Raw genomic sequence first — 17,526 nt, 5'->3', positions numbered from 1 at the left:
GGCACAAAAGAAATATTTTGGGATATTGGCAGATTGGCTAACGCTATTCTCTTCAGACTTCTTTTCTATATTTTCTGAAATTGTCACCATGCACAAATTAATTATTAATAATAAAAAGCAATAAAACAGTATTAAAAACTCTAATATAATATAATGCAATATAATATATAATACAATAAAACATAATATGGCTAAGGAAAGTTCAGATTAGGAAGGACACCTAATTTAGACTAAAAGAGAACAGCTTCCTAGAGAAGGTTAAAGATGAGTTAAGTGCTGATAGCTGGATAGTTCAGTCTGACCAAGAAAGAGAATGGATTTTCTGAATCAAGGAAGAACATTTGTGTGGATATCCTGATAAAACAGAAAACAGATCAGAGTACAATGTATATCATTACCAGGGATGTGGCTGAAGAGATAGGCAGACAAGGTATTAGCTATTATGCTAAAATCCAGAATTTATTCTGAAATGGTAAGTGGTAATTGAAAGATTTTTAGCAAGACAGTGACATGATGAAACTGGCATTTCAAAATGAACATGCTAGCAAGAGGTGGGATAATGTACTGAATGAGAATAAGACGGGAAGCAGAAAATCCATTAGGAATTTGATCCATTTATTCACTAATAGTGATACCAAATGCTTAGCACGTAACAACTTTTGAGCCAGGTATTGGGGACACAATGGTCAACAAGAAAGAGGTTCGCTGCTTTCCTTCAAAGGTTTAATATCTAGCATATCAATAAAATAATCCAGGGAGGTAATCTAGTATTTGACCATTCTTTCCTTTTAAAAATTATATGTGTGTTACTTTATTGCAATTTAAAAATATAGATGAATAAGAAGAGTATGAACAAAATCAGACATCCTCTCAACCTCTAGGGAATGTTAACATTTTATTGTGTGTACATACTTCTAGATTTTAAAAAATATAGTATGTGTATATATTGTATATCATGCAATTATATGAATAAATCAGACTGTTCTCAACAGGTTTATGATCTACTTTTCTCTTAAAACACATGGTGATTTTTCCATAACCATAAATCAATTTATCCATGTTATTTTTTATGAGGGAGTGAAGTTCTATTTCATTTTCGGACATTTTGGGTAGGACTATTCAAAACAATGTTAGAATGAATATACTTATAGGCAAGTTTTACATTAATTTTATTAAATTCTTAGAAGTGGAATAAAAGAAAATGCACATTTTAAAGGCCTTTGATAATGTCCCAAGTCCTCCTTTATAATCTTTTCTTCTGGCTTCCATACCATACTTCGTTAGTTTTTTTTTTTTTTTTTTTAAACCACATCAGCAACTCATACACAGTCGTCTTCCATTAGTTCATTGCCGCACATTGAAATCATCTGGGGATCTTTAAGAATTACTGATGCCTGGCTCCCACCCTTAGACGTACCAATTCATTGGTATGCCCACAATTCACTGACTCCCAGCCTTAGACATACCAGTTTCATTGGTATGTGGTATAATCTGGGAATTAGAATTTTTAGAAGTGCCTCAAGTGATTCTTACTTGCAGCAAAAGATAGAAACCATTGTATTCTTTTATTTTCCCTGTTTACAGAAATTTAAGTTCCATCCTAGATCTGCATCTTACCTTTTTTCACATGCTCTTCATATGTAATCATAATTTCACCTCTTCCACTCTAAACTCTATGAATATAATTAAAAGCTCATATTTTGCACTTTTCCTGAGGTCTAGTTCCACTTTGTTCATTGTCTATAGGAAAGTATGCACTAATGCTGAACATAGAATTAGCTCTCAACCTGGGTGTATCTCAAACTGAGTTAAGAGGTCTCCCTTACTCTTGATAAAGAGAAAACTAAACACATGTTTAAAAAAGCAGCAACACCCGTGTGGAAAGATATTTTCTACCTTTCAGTTGGTTGCAAACCTATTCTTTTGATTCTTTCTCAAAAACATATTTTATATCAGTTTCCCTTACCCTTTCTATTACCATTACCACAGCCTGTACCCTCAGAGTAGTACCACTGTGACAATACTCATCTGAATATCTGTCTTGGGAGCACTGGCCTGTCAGAGTCATTTGCCTGCAATCTCACTTGCATGAAGAAAGCACCTAGTGAATACCAGCAGATATGACATTAGGGACTGAAATCAAGGCGAAATTAAAATTTTCAACACGTGTAAGTAAGTGTGTGCGTGTGGGAGCAAGTGGGATAATGTAGGAGAAGGGACAGTGATAATTTCCAACTACTTGAAGATGGCCACTCTTGGGCCAGGAACTTGGCCCAGGGTTGGAGAATGTTGAGATACCCAGGGCCCATCCCAATTGATTTCAGGTTGCAAAGGTCACTTTGAGAATTAATTGACCCAATAATGGAGGAACAACTATAATGTTCCAGGAGAAAGAAGGCTAAAAAGCAAAACTATTTTGTTTGTGTTATAAGTATCTGAAATTTTAGAAAAATTTGAACTCCTTACCCAGGCAACTCTGCCGTAATTTCAACCAAGGAGTACTGACAAATATAGAAATTGAGAGATTTATAAGCTACTGAATCTAAAATATGGAAGCAGCTAAGTTGAGATGACTGGGAAAGTGAGGATCCTTTAATCTCTGACTGTGAGGGTGACTGTCCTTGACATGCTGTGAAGAGTAGCTATAAACCATCATTTCTTGTTTCTCAGTTCTCAAACTATTGATCCACTCAGCTAAATAAAAGCTCCAATGAGCAGAGGCCTTGACTGTACAATTAATTATTCTCCAGCAGCTCTGAGAGTGTGAGATATATGGTAGCCATACAAAAAATATCGAGTTAACAATTTCTCATACTGGGGCCAAAAACTTTGTGACCATAGTAGCAAAGTATTAGGGTGTTCAAGTGTGTTACTTCTTTAGAATTTTAGAAATGGAATTAATTTTTTTTTTTTTTTTTTTGAGACCAAGTCTCACTCTGTTTCCCAGGCTGGCGTGCAGTGGCTCGATTCTGGCTCACTGCAACCTCCACCTCCTGGGTTCAAGCGATTTGTCTGCCTCAGCCTCCCGAGTAACTGGGATTACAGGCGTGCACCACCATGCCCAGCTAATTTTGTGTATTTAGTAGAGATGGGGTTTCACATGTTAGCCAGACTGATCTCTAATTCCTGACCTCTGGTGATCTGCCCGCCTCAGCCTCCCAAAGTACTATGATTACAGGGGTGAGCCACCACTCCTGGCCTAAGATATTTTTAATGAGATTTAAGAGATGCTAGTTTCTGTCTTTCAAGAGAGATACAAATTTCCATCTAAGCAGGTCCACCAGAAAGTAGATATGGAAAAACAGGACAAGCATATACATTTGTAAAGCAAAGCATTTTATTTCTAGAACAAGATTTGAAATCCATGAAAGTTAGGAGATAACACAGTTTTTTTAAAAATTATTTGTCACACTTTAAAGTCATTGTAGCAGTTAGGAAACAGTGAGATCTTCGCAAACAAAATGTGGACATCTAGGAGAAGCCAAAGAGTTGGGAACACTTTTTTAGCATCTCTGACAGCTGCTGTCTAGTTGGACTAAAGGAATACTATATCCTATTATAAATCACATTTCCCTGGAATTCAGCCTAAAGGGCAAACTTTAGAAGGAAGACCTCCATTATCCTCATTCAATACTTCAGATACTGTTTCTCATCTGAGTCTAAACAAAGGTCATTAAATAGAGTTACAGGGAAAAGCAGAGCTGCCAGGAATGATGCAGAGATGGCCTATCTTTTTCTTTAGCAAACCAAAAGTTTAAATGGGCATGACTCCACAAGATTTTTTTGTTTTAGTAATTAGCAAATAGAGTTTCAAATTCAAATTGACTTGAAGCAAGCAGAGGTTTTAAATTAATTAAATTTTCCAGGAAAGGGAAGCCTAGCCCTAGGAACAGAGATTACTCAACTTGTAATGCATTCCTCAGGCCTAAGTATCCCCACCTACAAAGAATGATTTGGACTTGCAAAGGTAATACAGCTACTTAAGAAGAATCTCTCCAATATCAGGGAACTCTTTCCAAGGAGCAGAACTCAAGGTGTTGATTGGCTTTTAAAGGACATTTCTGAGCCAGGTGTGTTGGCTCATGACTGTAATGCTAGCACTTTGGGAGGTCAAAGCGGGTGGATAGCTTAAGTCCAGTGCTTTGAGACCAGACTGGTGAACATGGCAAAATCCCACGTCTACAAAAAATACAAAAATTAGCTGAGTGTGGTGGCACACACCTATAGTCCTAGCTACCTGGGGGCTGAGGCTGGAGGATCGCTTGATCCTAGGAGGTTGAGGGTGCAGTGACCTGAGGTTGTGCCACTGCCCTTCAGCCTTGGCAGTAGAGTGCCACCTTGTCTCAACAAAACAAAACAAAATAGCAAAGACACTTCCTCTATTTCCAAGGAAGCAAGTCAAGAACAATTTATACTGCCTGCTCCTAAGAAATGATTATTCCCAAGCCTCTTTCTTTTCCCTAAATGAGATATTTTATTATGGTAATTCTGTCTGTGATGTGCCTTTATTTGCCTCTCTGAATCCTTTTCCATGCTCCACCTTCCTCTACCTACAATGCTATCCTGGGAGGCTGACCTGCATGAACAACCTTAAAGGATTCTTACCTCCTCTGGCTTCCAGTTGGGTTAAGCCAATGGGGAGGCACAGCAGTAGATAAGAAGGAAGTGGGGCCGGGAGTGGTGGTTCAAGCCTGTAATCCCAGCACGTTGGGAGGCCGAGGCAGGTGGATCACGAGGTCAGGAGATCGAGACCATCCTAGCCAACATGGTGAAACCCCGTCTCTACTAAAAATACAAAAAAAAAATTAGCCGGGCATGGTGGCAGGCACCTGTAGTCCCAGCTACTTGGAAGGCTGAGGCAGGAGAATGGCGTGAACCCGGGAGGTGGAGCTTGCAGTGAGCTGAGATCGGTCCACTGTACTTCAGCCTGGGCGACAGAACAAGATTCCATCACAAAAAAAAAAAAAAAAAATGAGGTGGGAGGCTAGGATAAGGGTACTTATCCTAAGCCTCCCTTCCTGTGTCCCTCAGCTGAAGGTCACTGCTCATTTCAGGCCAAATGGCTTTATGGGACCCTCCCTCCTTTAGTAACTGCTGGCCTAGGGACAATAGCTCAGCTAGTACAAAACCCTGGGTTCTTGAGTTATAAATCAGAATTTCTCTACGTCCACACTTAATTTCCTTCTTGAAATCTACTCTCTACATAGAAAAGTGAATTTTCTCCTCCCTGACCAAATCAGACCTCCAAGTATAAGCTTTTGTAGCTTCCTTAAATTCTTGATTAATTTTTACTATTAGTTAAAAGGTTAGTTTGAATTCTCCCTTCCTCTCACAGAATATAAGTTTCACAAGAGCAGAAAGTGCATCAGTGTTGTTCTCAGCTGTTTGCTCAAGGTTTAAATAAAAATTTAAACATAGAAACAAAGATTTTTCTTTTTAGTTGTACTTTCTACTTTTGCTTGGGACCCTGATGGATAGAGCAGTGAAATTCATCATCCAGCTGAAGATTGCAGTTTTTTGGAACTTGACATTAAAGCCTCACTCAGTTACACTGAAGGAGGTTGTACATCTCACAGAAATCTTGGACTTGAGCATTGATCTCCAGAAACTACCTGAGAAGGTCTAGTAGATATGATTTTATGTAATTTTCTGTTGGAGAGGAGGTGGGTGTTTTTGATGGCATGTAGATTGTGACTGGCAGGGGCATTTTTGGAATGTAAGCATATCTTTGTGTATGTGCTAGGTAAAATTGAAGGGTAGATTGTAGTGAGTGTCCACTGTGGCTCTGTTTTATGCCAATAATTTTTCCTTTAATTTTCTATTAATAAAATAATCTGCATTAGGGCTTTTACCAATTCAGCAGAATTATGTCATTATGACAAAGGAGTGTAATAGGATGTAAATTGGTTTGCCCGTGCATGAAATCCAAAATAATATGAGTGTTCACAATTTTGACAAAGTATTCACCTTAAGAAGAGGCAAACAAGTAGGGAAATAATACAGATACAGTTAGGTTTAGTAGAACACTGATACTTGTGATATTTATGACATAATCATGGTTCTTTTTGTCAAAATATGGTATTTTATATGGCTATTTACTTAAGTGACTATATGCATATGAACTACTAACAAATTTTTTACATTTTCTCTGCCCATATTCGGGCTCCTTGATAACAGACAGAAATGTTACAGTTAAAAAATTTTTTTGAAAATTTGGTTTTCTCAGTTTCTTATCCTACATATGCATCTCAAAAATTTATACTACAGTACCCCAACATCAGAAGAAAAGCACAAAACTCTAGGAGCTTGTGTGTATGAAACAAAGTGGCTCACTAAAAGCATAGTTATTTTGAAATCTCATTTTTATTTTTAAAGTCTTTAATTTTTTTTTGTTTTACTCTACCAATGTTTAATAGAAATAAAATATTTCAAATTACTCACCATTGAATAAACTTGACACTGTTGGAAGATGGTCCATGTTGGTCTTATGGCTTCTTGTCCTCTGAGGCATCCTGACAAATACCCCTGTGAACACAAGGTCCTCGATTTAAGAGTCATAGATTATAATTTTCTTCCCTTTTAAGACTCCTCTTTTGACCTTTGACCATATTTCCTTGACTTTTAAACTTCATTCTCTTTGAGGACTTTGCTTTGAATTTAGTCCTCTCGCTTTTTCCATTTTAGACTTCCTCAGCCTGTATACCCTATCTTAGGACTAATACTCACTTTCCAGTGCTGTAGACTCATGTCCTGGCCAGGCCTGGCCCAGTACCCTGCAAGAGGATCTTAGACCCATAAGTCAAAAATATCAAAGTACTCATTCATTTACTAAATCTTTATTGAGTACCAACCATGTTTCTGGCACTTAACTAGCCCTTGGGGATACCGTGGTTAAAAAGGATAAAATCTCAATGTTTAAGAAGACGAAAGACATCAGGAACACAAAAAATATTTAGGCAATTATAAAATGGGCAAATAAGTGTTACATTGGATGAAGTACTGCATTCTATAAAGCACAAAGCACTCTCTTAAGTAGATGAGGGAAGTCTTCCAGGAATGAGATGCAGTATAACAATAAGAGGCAAAAGTAAGTGGTGGTAATTTTCTGTATTTGAATGAAAACTTACTCTTGCTTAACGACGAAGGATGGTTTCTTAGAAATAAAGGGATTGTCAAAAACAGCATTCAGTATGGGAGCTTATAGTGATGCATCTAGAGGGGACAAGCATGAAGAGTTTGATTACTTGGGAGTGTGGTTTAGAAAATAACTATGTCTCCTTCACAGAAAAGAAGCGTTCTGCCAGGCGGAGTCATTGCTTCCTTTTCTCTCTTCCCTTAGTTCTTTGTTTTCTTTTTTCTTTTCTATTTTTTTCATATTCTTTGTCTTTTTCTTTCTTTTTCTTCTCCTTCTCCCTTCTCCTTCTCCTTCTTCCTCTTCCTCTTCCTCTTCCTCCTCCTCCTCTTTTTTTTTTTAGACGGAGTCTCGCTCTGCCGCCCAGGCTGGATGCAGTGGCGCGATCTTAGCTCACTGCAAGCTCCGCCTCCTGGGTTCACGCCATTCTCCTGCCTCAGCCTCCCAAGTACGTGAGAGGACAGGTGCCACCACCACACCCGGCTAATTCTTTTTGTATTTTTAGTAGAGACGGGGTTTCACAGTGTTAGCCAGAATGGTCTCCCCCTCTCCTGACCTTGTGATCTGCCCGCCTCGGCCTCCCAAATCCTCATGCTGGGATTACAGGCATGAGCCACCGCTCCCAGCTTCTTTTTCTTTCTTTTTTTTGTGAGATGGAGTCTCACTCTGTAGCCCAGGCTGGAGTGCAATGGCACAATCTCTGCTCACTGCAACCTCTGCCTCCCGGGCTCAAGCTATTCTCCTGCCTCAGCCTTCTAAGTAGCTGAGATTACGGGTACATGCCACCACACCAAGCTAATTTTTGTATTTTTAATAGAGACAGGGATTTTACCATATTGGCCAGGCTGGTTTCGAACTCCAGACCTCAGGTGATTCACCTGCCTGGACCTCCCAAAGTGCTGGGATTACAGGTGTGAGCCACCATGCCTGGCTTAGCCCTTTGTTTTCATACCACACGTGGAGCATCCCTACCTGCCTCTCCTATGCCTTCCTACCTGAATAAATAAATTAATCATTTTCCCTTCTAATCTACAAACTCTGTATTACACTGAAACACAATGATAACTTTAAAAAATTTAAGAATTAAATTGATTCAAATTTTATTTGATTTTTAGATTCAACTGATTATTTTGATTACTTAATCATTAAAAAAATGATACTGTTCAGTATTCAGAAAGTTTGGGTTCATTTTTCTCTTTCTTGTTTCTCAATAAAATAAATGGGTAGTGGTAGTGATGTTGGCATTTGTTCTGAAAGATAAATGTGATGTGATACTTATTTCCTGTCTGGCGTGATGGCTCACACCTGTAATTCCAGCACTTTGGGAGGCTGAGGCAGGTGGATTGCTTGAGTCCAGGAATTCGAGATCAGCCTGGGCAACATAGCAAGACTGCATCTCTAAAAAAAAAGTACAAAAAAAAAAAAATTAGCCAGTCTCATAACCTGGCCTATAAATAAATAAATAAATAAATAAATAAATAAATAAATAAATAAATAGACTCATTTCCCATTGAGTAATTCAGAAAGAGACACACCCTGAATGGTATTGCCAAGGTTTTCTTCTAGGGTTTTTATGGTTTTAGGTCTAACATTTAAGTCTTTCCATCTTGAATTAATTTTTGTATAAGGTGTAAGGAAGGGATCCAGTTTCAGCTTTCTACATATGGCTAGCCAGTTTTCCCAGCACTATTTATAAAGTAAGGAATCCTTTCCCCATTTCCTGCTTTTGTCAGGTTTGTCAAAGATCAGATGGTTGTAGATGTGTGGTATTATTTCTGAGAGCTCTGTTCTGTTCCATTGGTCATAGGCACGGGCAAGGATTTCATGACTAAAACACCAAAAGCAATGGCAACAAAAGCCAAAATTGACAAATGTGATCTAATTAAACTAAAGGACTTCTGCACAGCAAAAGAAACTACCATCAGAGTGAACAGGCAACCTACAGAATGGGAGAAAAGTTTTACAATCTACTCATCTGACATAGGGCTAATATCCAGAATCTACAAAGAACTTAAACAAACTTACAAGAAAAAAAATCAAGCAACCCCATCAAAAAGTGGGCAAAAGATATGAACAGACACTTCTCAAAAAAAGACATTTATGCAGCCAACAGACACATGAAAAAGTGCTCATCATCACTGGCCATCAGAGAAATGCAAATCAAAACCACAATGAGACCATCTCACACCAGTTAGAATGGCAATCATTAAAAAGTCGGGAAACAACAGGTGCTGGAGAGGATGTGGAGAAATAGGAATGCTTTTACACCATTGGTGGGAGTGTAAACTAGTTCAACCATTGTGGAAGACAGTGTGGTGTTTCCTCAAGGACCTAGAAGTAGAAATACCATTTGACCCAGCGATCCCATTGCTGGGTATATACCCAAAGGAACATAAATCATGCTGCTATAAAGACACATGCACACATATGTTTATTGTGGCACCATTCACAATAGCAAAGACTTAGAACCCACCCACATGTCCATCAATGACAGATTGGATTAAGAAAATGTGGCACATATACACCGTGGAATACTATGCAGCCATAAACAAGGATAAGTTCAGGTCCTTTGTGTGGTCATGAATGAAGTTGGAAACCATCATTCTGAGCACACTATCACAAGGACAGAAAACCAAACGCCACATGTTCTCACTCATAGTTGGGAATTGAATAATGAGAACACTTGGACACGGGGTGGGGAACATCACACACCTGGGCCTGTCGTGAGGTGGCAGAGGGGATCGCATTAGGAGATATACCTAGTGTAAATGACGAGTTAATGGGTGCAGCACAACAACATGGCACATGTATATATATGTAACAAACCTGCACGTTGTGCGCATGTACCCTAGAACTTAAAGTATAATTTAAAGAAAAAAAGAGAGAAAGAGACTCACCCAACCATTATTGAAGTCCTCTAAGGTGGGCGTAGAGGACACACAGTTCGTCAGGGTTGAGGAATGGAAAAGAATGGGAAAACAGGTGAAGAAAGGCCTGTGCTGACCTTTTCCATGCCCTCCCGTGGACGTGTTTTTCCTGCACATGAAGTTATTTAAGCAAAACATTGTCTTTGTCTGGATTTTTTTTTCTTTTCCAACTTCAGCCATTTCTTTTCTTCTTTTTAGGCATGAAAACATTAAATAAGGTGATTCTTAATATGGGATATTCTCCCTTAAGTCTTTTTAGATGATAAGGAAACCGCATTGTAACATTGTAACAGCCTGTTCAAGAGTTCTACTTTTAATAATTTGTGTCTCATACTTCCAGATATTCCACACATAGGGCAGGTCTTATTATTTCTTGTGTATTTCATTATAACCTTGTTAGGCCCAAACAAAATAAGAGTCACGAATATGCAAGAAAACTTATGACTGTAGTAAACTAGGTGTTGAACAGGAAATTGTGGCTTCCAGGATTAAAATAGTTTTGTTTGTGATTTTAGAGGAAACCAAAAGGTGTTCACTTAGGTCCGGTTTTAAACAGGCAGAGCAACATATTTTAAAGTAATGTTTCTGTTAATGCTGCAGCTACTTTGTAGTGCCTCTGCTGTACTAGGCATTGTGCTAGATGGTATGAAGAATTAAAGATGAATAAGAACAAAGTTTCTTTCTTAGGAGGGAATACATTCTAAGTTAGCTTTTCTCTTTATTGTAACCAAAATCATTTGATGACTTCCAAACACGGTAACATGTGTGTCAAAACCAATCATATTTAAATAACCATGCCAAGGTTCTGCAGTTCAAGTTCAATTAACTTCATTTAATTTGGACACTTCTAGTATTAGAAAAATATTTTTTTTTGCTATGATCCTTTAAATCATTAATATTTTTAAAGATTCACTTCCATCTCTCTTTTTAAGAATGAAGTGTTACATAAAACTATAGGTAAATACATTTGAAAAAGAAAGCAAGTAAGGCTGAGTGCAGTGACTTATGCCTGTAATCTCAGCACTTTGGGAGGCCGAGGCAGGTGGATCACTTGAGGTCAGGAGTTCGAGACCAGCCTGGTCAACATGGTGAAAACCCAACTCTACTAAAAATACATACAATTGGGTGTGTTGGCATGCACCAGCAATCCCAATTACTTGGGAGGCTGGCACAGGAGAATTGCTTGAACTCAGGAGGTGGAGGTAGCAGTGAGCTGAGATCGTGCCACTGCACTCCAGCCTGGGTGACAGAGCAAGACTCCACACCCCTGTCCGCCCCTAAAAAAGCAAGCAAGCAAGTGCAAGTAAGACTTTGTATCTTTGACTAGATGTTGAGCAGAGAATGTCTCTTCCCAGACAATTTAGATAATTTACATATATTCTTTTTCTGGTTAGCCTTACAGGTTAAAAAATGGTGGCCTTTTAAGTTTTAAGTTGAGTGACTTATCAAAAATACTTTAAGACTTGAATACCACCAGTCTAGAAGTTAGAGATAAAATATTAGAATATGGCAGTAAACAGTCCAGCCTACGAACTAGAACTAGATTTACTGTGTTCAAATCTTAGCTTAGCCAACTACTAGTATGAGACTTAAGTTACATAAGTCCTTGTATCTCATTTCTCTTATTTTTAAAATGGTGATAACAATAATGTTTATAAGATGTTGTGGGGATTAAATGAATAAATATATGTGAAGACTTAAAAAAATGTATGGCATAGGCAAACACTCCATAGAGTGTTACCTATTATCATTTTTACGTGAGTGCGGGACCTGCTATCCAATGACATCAGTAGTCTCCCACTGTGACATAAAAAGATCACATACAAAGAAATGCTTAATAAATAATTCATTCATTCAAGCAAGTATTTTTGAGAGCCTAAATTCTAGATTCTAGGGATAGAGACAAGGAGGACAAGACAAATTTCTCAGTTTTAAGGGACTTTCATCTGAATGAAGTAAACTGACAATAAACAAGAGGAACAAACACATATATACATATATTAAGCATTAATACCTACTTTGAAGAAAAAGCAGGCTAAAGGGATAGAGACTAATAAGGAATAATAATGGGCAAGCTGTTATAGATGGGGGGGATTTACACTCTTTTGAGGAGGTGATATTTGAGCAGTGATATGAATGAAATGAGAGTGAATGCTGGGAAAATCAACAGGAAAAGAATTCTAGGAAGTGGGAACAGCAGAATAAAGGCCAGGAGGCAGAACTGAATTCAGGGGTTCAAGAGTAAACAGAGGGCCCATCGTGGCATGAAGTAAGATCTAGTATTCGAAAATGAGGTAGAAGTAGTCAAATAATTTTGGATTAACAATAGACACGTTTAATGACTCAATCAAAATGATGAGACATCATGCTGAAAGGAAGCTTAAGATACATTTGTAAACAAGATTATAAGATATTGAGTGGGACTTTTTTTGTTGCCCATAATTGAAAATAAGAAGAGCTAAGCAACCCCTTTTCTATGAGAAACTCGAAACAGATGCCAAATATTGAGGCCAGACACTGTCCCCGCGTACCAACGGGTATGCTACGAGGTGAAAAAAAATGCTCTCCTACCAGCAACTAGCACCCAGCTCTGAATATGCATCACGAGAATAACTAGAGAGCGAATCAGTGCAAGTCAGCAGACAGTGCTCCAGGGAAAGGTTACTCCTCTTCCCAAGGGGAACCGAAGGATTATTATTTTTTTCTTTCTGAAGCCAAATAATGGGAGTCCATCAGAGAATGTTTAGAGATTGTGTGAGAGTTTGTGGGAAGGAAGATTAGCAATTCATTTCTCATCTGGCTGGATGGTAATTTACTAAACACACCGGTCCATCTGGAGCTAGTATGGCAGAGCAGGGGCGAATGTCTCCGTGGAGTTGTGTATTTGGTATCTGAAGGTTAGGAGCCACCCGTGAATCCAAAGCAGCTGTTAGTCTCAAGATTTCTGAAGGAGAGGAAATCGCTGGAGTAGCTTATGGTAACAGAGTTTGAAGGAACTGTGGTTTAGAGTTTGTTCCTGACAGGCGTTAAATTCCCTCCTTTATCCCCATCCTGGTCTTCTGTGGCCCTTGGAGCGTTTAGAAGATGGTGTCAGAGGTTATTGTGGTTCAATGCAAAGCAGCATGGTGGTAAGGAAGGGAGCAGAACAACTGGTAGTGAGGAGACACTCCACCTGGGGAAGCAGTTAGGGGCATGGTCTAGTGTCAGGTCCAGGCTTTTCTTTGACGGATTCCTCAATGAGTGAAGGGGCAAAGCAAAGAAGAAGTGTCTATAGAAAACCGAGCATACCACCAGCACAGATTTCTCAATACCACCATCTGTTAGCAGTAGACAAAACTGGATTGAACCAGAGAAAAACCTAGGACACTTTCTCATGCAGACATATAACTGATTATGTAAGATCTCTACTACCCTTGTCTTCTCTCTTTGACCCCAAAACTAGAGGAGCTCAGCAGTGGGGAGTGAGGATGGTTGTCTCAGAGTCAGACCTCCTTCCAACTTCTCTACTCCAAACAGACAGCCTCACAGTTTTTGTTGAGGGGAAAGAAAGGTAATCATACTTACGTCAGTTTCACAATCCAAGTTTTAAATTGGACAAATAAACTTCAAATAACTGAAACTGGTAGAAAGTTAGAAGATGTGCTAGGATTTCATGAAAGGACATTAAATGACAATCATGAATAGAAGCCTTGACAAGAATAAAAAATATAACTATTTTGTATTTATGCTCTTGTTGAGACACATTACACGAGTAACCAAACAATGAAACATAACACTATAAGCCACAGCAAATCTATGCAGGAATGAAAATGCACTAATCTAAAATTATAATTTCATGGGATTTTTTTTTAAATGTAAAATTTCATCTGGCTTCTCAGTTTTGATAAAGTAGAGATTCTATCAATTGCTTCTTTGTTATAATAAAGTGAGTCAATCTTCTTTCCATCAGCAACATATAATACAAATTCTTCAGGCCCTTGCCAGGAATAGAAACTCGTATCATCTCCTATTCTGTTCTAAAAAGTTCTTCTGAGAGAAGTAATATTTAAGAAAGTTTATCTAAGGAACATTGTATCTTTTTTCTAAGTACTTTGAATTCTGCCTTTGGATCAAGCTAGACCACTGGAATTATATGCACCTGACCACAAACATTTATCTCCTTTAAAAATCTGTCACCAACTTTAACTTCAAAGTTTTATTCTCAGGCTTCTTAGATTATCATAAGAAAGTTTATAAAATTCTCTTCTATTTGTTGGTAAAAATATTGCTGATACTGTTTAATGCATTGCTCAGTGTCATCTCCATATGAGAAATTTCTCCATCAACTTAGTGGCAGACAAAATTCTCTCTTGATTTGTTTCTTTCTTTTAAATAATGAGAATTGTGAAACTTCCTAAGTTTTCCTTGTTATTCTTGCTATCAGCAAGTTCAAAGCCAAATTTGCAGTTCCATCAGAGCGAGTATCTTAAACAATATGTACAATGTATTGCACTTGTGTTTTTTCTTGAATTTGATTGTTATTTTATCAGTATATTTTATATTTTAGGGGAGTGTCTATTTGTAAAGAAATGGAGTTTGGGTAAATAAATTTGGTTCATGTGCTAGGAAAAGTTGGTTCAGATGACTGAAACTTGATCTCCTAACATGAAATTGATTAATCTTTGAGGTGTTCTTCAAAGACTACTTGAAAAAAAAAAAAAAAAAGAGACTTAAAATGTTCCCCAAAATGTTAAGTGTTATCTTCATTCATTAGTTTAATAACATTAACCAGGCTATACTGTATATTCCAATAAATTGAACAATAATAGGATTATTTTAACATTATTACTGTCAGTTAATTCTAAAAACCTTATCTCTGGTTTTTATTATATGGACCATTATATATTGAAAAGCTTAGCAGATCCTCACATCAATTCCCAGAAAAATTATTTCCAGCATTGTGAAGACACTTATATCAATTGTAGAACATCTTACAGAAGAATAGGGAAGAGAGGTAATATTTTGGGTAAAAATGTTGCACAAGGAAAAGGAGAGTCAGTGACAGAGTAGTGACAGCTTCTCTCTAAATGCGAATTAATTATATTGATCCTCTTTGTTTTCTCAGCTTAAACAAAATAAAGTGCATGGGTACCTTCAAGACAACACATGATAGAAGGGGAATGGATTCACAAATGACAATAGCTGGGTTTACCTAGACACCTAGTTAATTCATTAGTTTAACAATATTGGCCGGTCTGTAATGTACATCCCAATAAACTGACCAATAAAATGATTGCCTTAGCATGATGGAAATATAACCAAAGTATAGGTTTAAGGGCTTCCGTAAACGAATCAGATTATTTTTATACATAGGCATTTATATATTATCAGTTAAGCTAGCAGATATTCAAACAATGATAAAAATCATCTATGACTAGCCACCTGGGAACTATACTTCTGTAGTTTATGACCATAAGATGCCTCATGGCTTTGACTTTGCTAAGCGTAAAAAGGGCTGTAGAATAATTTGTTGACTGATAAAATTGTTTGTGGTCACATTGCTATTTTACTTATTATGCAATGTAAGATATCTACTGTGGATTTCTAAGAGACTAAAGTCCACTGTTCCTGTCGTTGCACAGAATGGCAGAGGCAACACAGACCAACACACAAAAAGAAGAGTAACTCTTTGAAAACATTTTCTTCAAACTGTAGTTTAGGACAAAAGTATTGCAGAATAAAATTTATGGTTTTAGAAAAAAACGGCAAAAAAAAATCAAATGAAAGACGAACTTTTGCTTTTTTGAACTTTTGGAAGACAAAATTATGACTCAAATGTTTCATTCCTTCTTTCCTTGCCATTCAAATTTCTACTAAAGTAGAAGATATATCACAAAATTTGATGGCATACACTCCAATGCCCATTGAGCTGACTGAACAAAGGCCATTCATATAGCAAGGAAGAGGTATTTTTAGTATCTTTAGTCTGACATTCACTTATCATTTATTTACCTATGCTTAATCTCTTAATTTTCTACAAATTGTAGCTTATACTCACAGAGTTTTAAAAAAATTCATGAAAGCCCTCTCATTTTCTGCATCTACAATTCTAGGTTATACACAAACCTAAGTATACAGGTCCATAGGGCTATATAAAGAATTTATTTGAATTTGAAATTTTGATTTTGTGAAAGACAAAAACGTCTTGAGATTTTGTTAAAATAAGTCTGGTAAATCTTGGCCCAAAGTTACATTAAGAAGGAATCTGTTTTCCTTTGAAAACAAGAGTATAATCAGTATTTTCATAAAATGTGAGTATAAAATAGAATATAGTATTATTAAACCATATTAACCTTTCATTGGCAGAGATTTCACTTTGTTAAAGGCTGCATAAGAACAGCTTAATCTCATAACCCAGAAGTTTTTACTGTAATTGTTGCCTCTTTATTTTTGGCTAAATTGTAATTTTTAAATGAGTATACAGAAACCCAATACTATATATTGAATAACTTTAAGTAAATAAATATCCATGCTATTCTCAGGGTAAGTGATCTAGTGATCAGAATAAAAAGGATATATGTTGCTAGACCCTAGCATAGTATGCCCCAGCACAGAGGTTTCTTGGGTTACTGCTGGTGAGTGATTCCAATTCTTGGCAGTCTGATCCCACACATTATATAAATTCCAACTCCTGCATCTTGTTTAGGTGAGCTGCTGGCTAAATGGATGTGTAGTGAAATTAAACAATATTTATTCGTTTTTTAAGATGATTTTTAGAATGGGTTATACCCCCTCTTTTTCTCCTCCTTTCTTTGCACCCCACCCTCTACTCATCCTTTTTATGCATATTTTTGAGAGCCTGAATATGCTAGGAACAGGGTTTCAGTCTGTTAAGAATTCCCAACTTTGTGGAGTTGAGATACAATTAATAAAAAATTCTAGTATAATGAGGTAAATATTATGATACCAGGAAAGCAGAGAGGAGAAACATCTACTCTGTTTTATGAGGATTAGGGAAGGCAATTTAGAGATTATGCCTAACACAAACACGCAGATATTTGCATAGTATGTGAGCACACATTAAAAAAAAAAAAAAAAATGTTATTTATGTCCCAGAAATAAGATAGTAGGGACTCAGTGTGACCTGATATGTCTGTCTCCACTATAATAAAAGAAATAGAATGTCTCAAGTGTGGGTTGACATTTGCAAACTAACTACTTTTTCTAGAAGAATGATGCCACATAATTTAAAAATATTCATGCTTTTCTAATCTCTAATGCATTTTCAATGGCTAACATAGTTAAAACCAAAGGGAAACTTTTATTATGTAAATAATCAAATGCAAAATGTGTCAGGCTAGTTTAAAAAATATGAATGTCAATCCTGGCTTGGCAGTTTAATAACTTTGGTTTTTGACCAAGTCATTTAACTTAATTAAACCTCAGTTTATTCTCTGGAAACAAGAGAAGGTCAAGCAAGATAGTTTT

This window comes from Piliocolobus tephrosceles, chromosome 3 (assembly GCF_002776525.5).
Source record: "Piliocolobus tephrosceles isolate RC106 chromosome 3, ASM277652v3, whole genome shotgun sequence".
Lineage (NCBI taxonomy): Eukaryota > Metazoa > Chordata > Mammalia > Primates > Cercopithecidae > Piliocolobus > Piliocolobus tephrosceles.
This window is presented reverse-complemented; position numbering follows the sequence as displayed.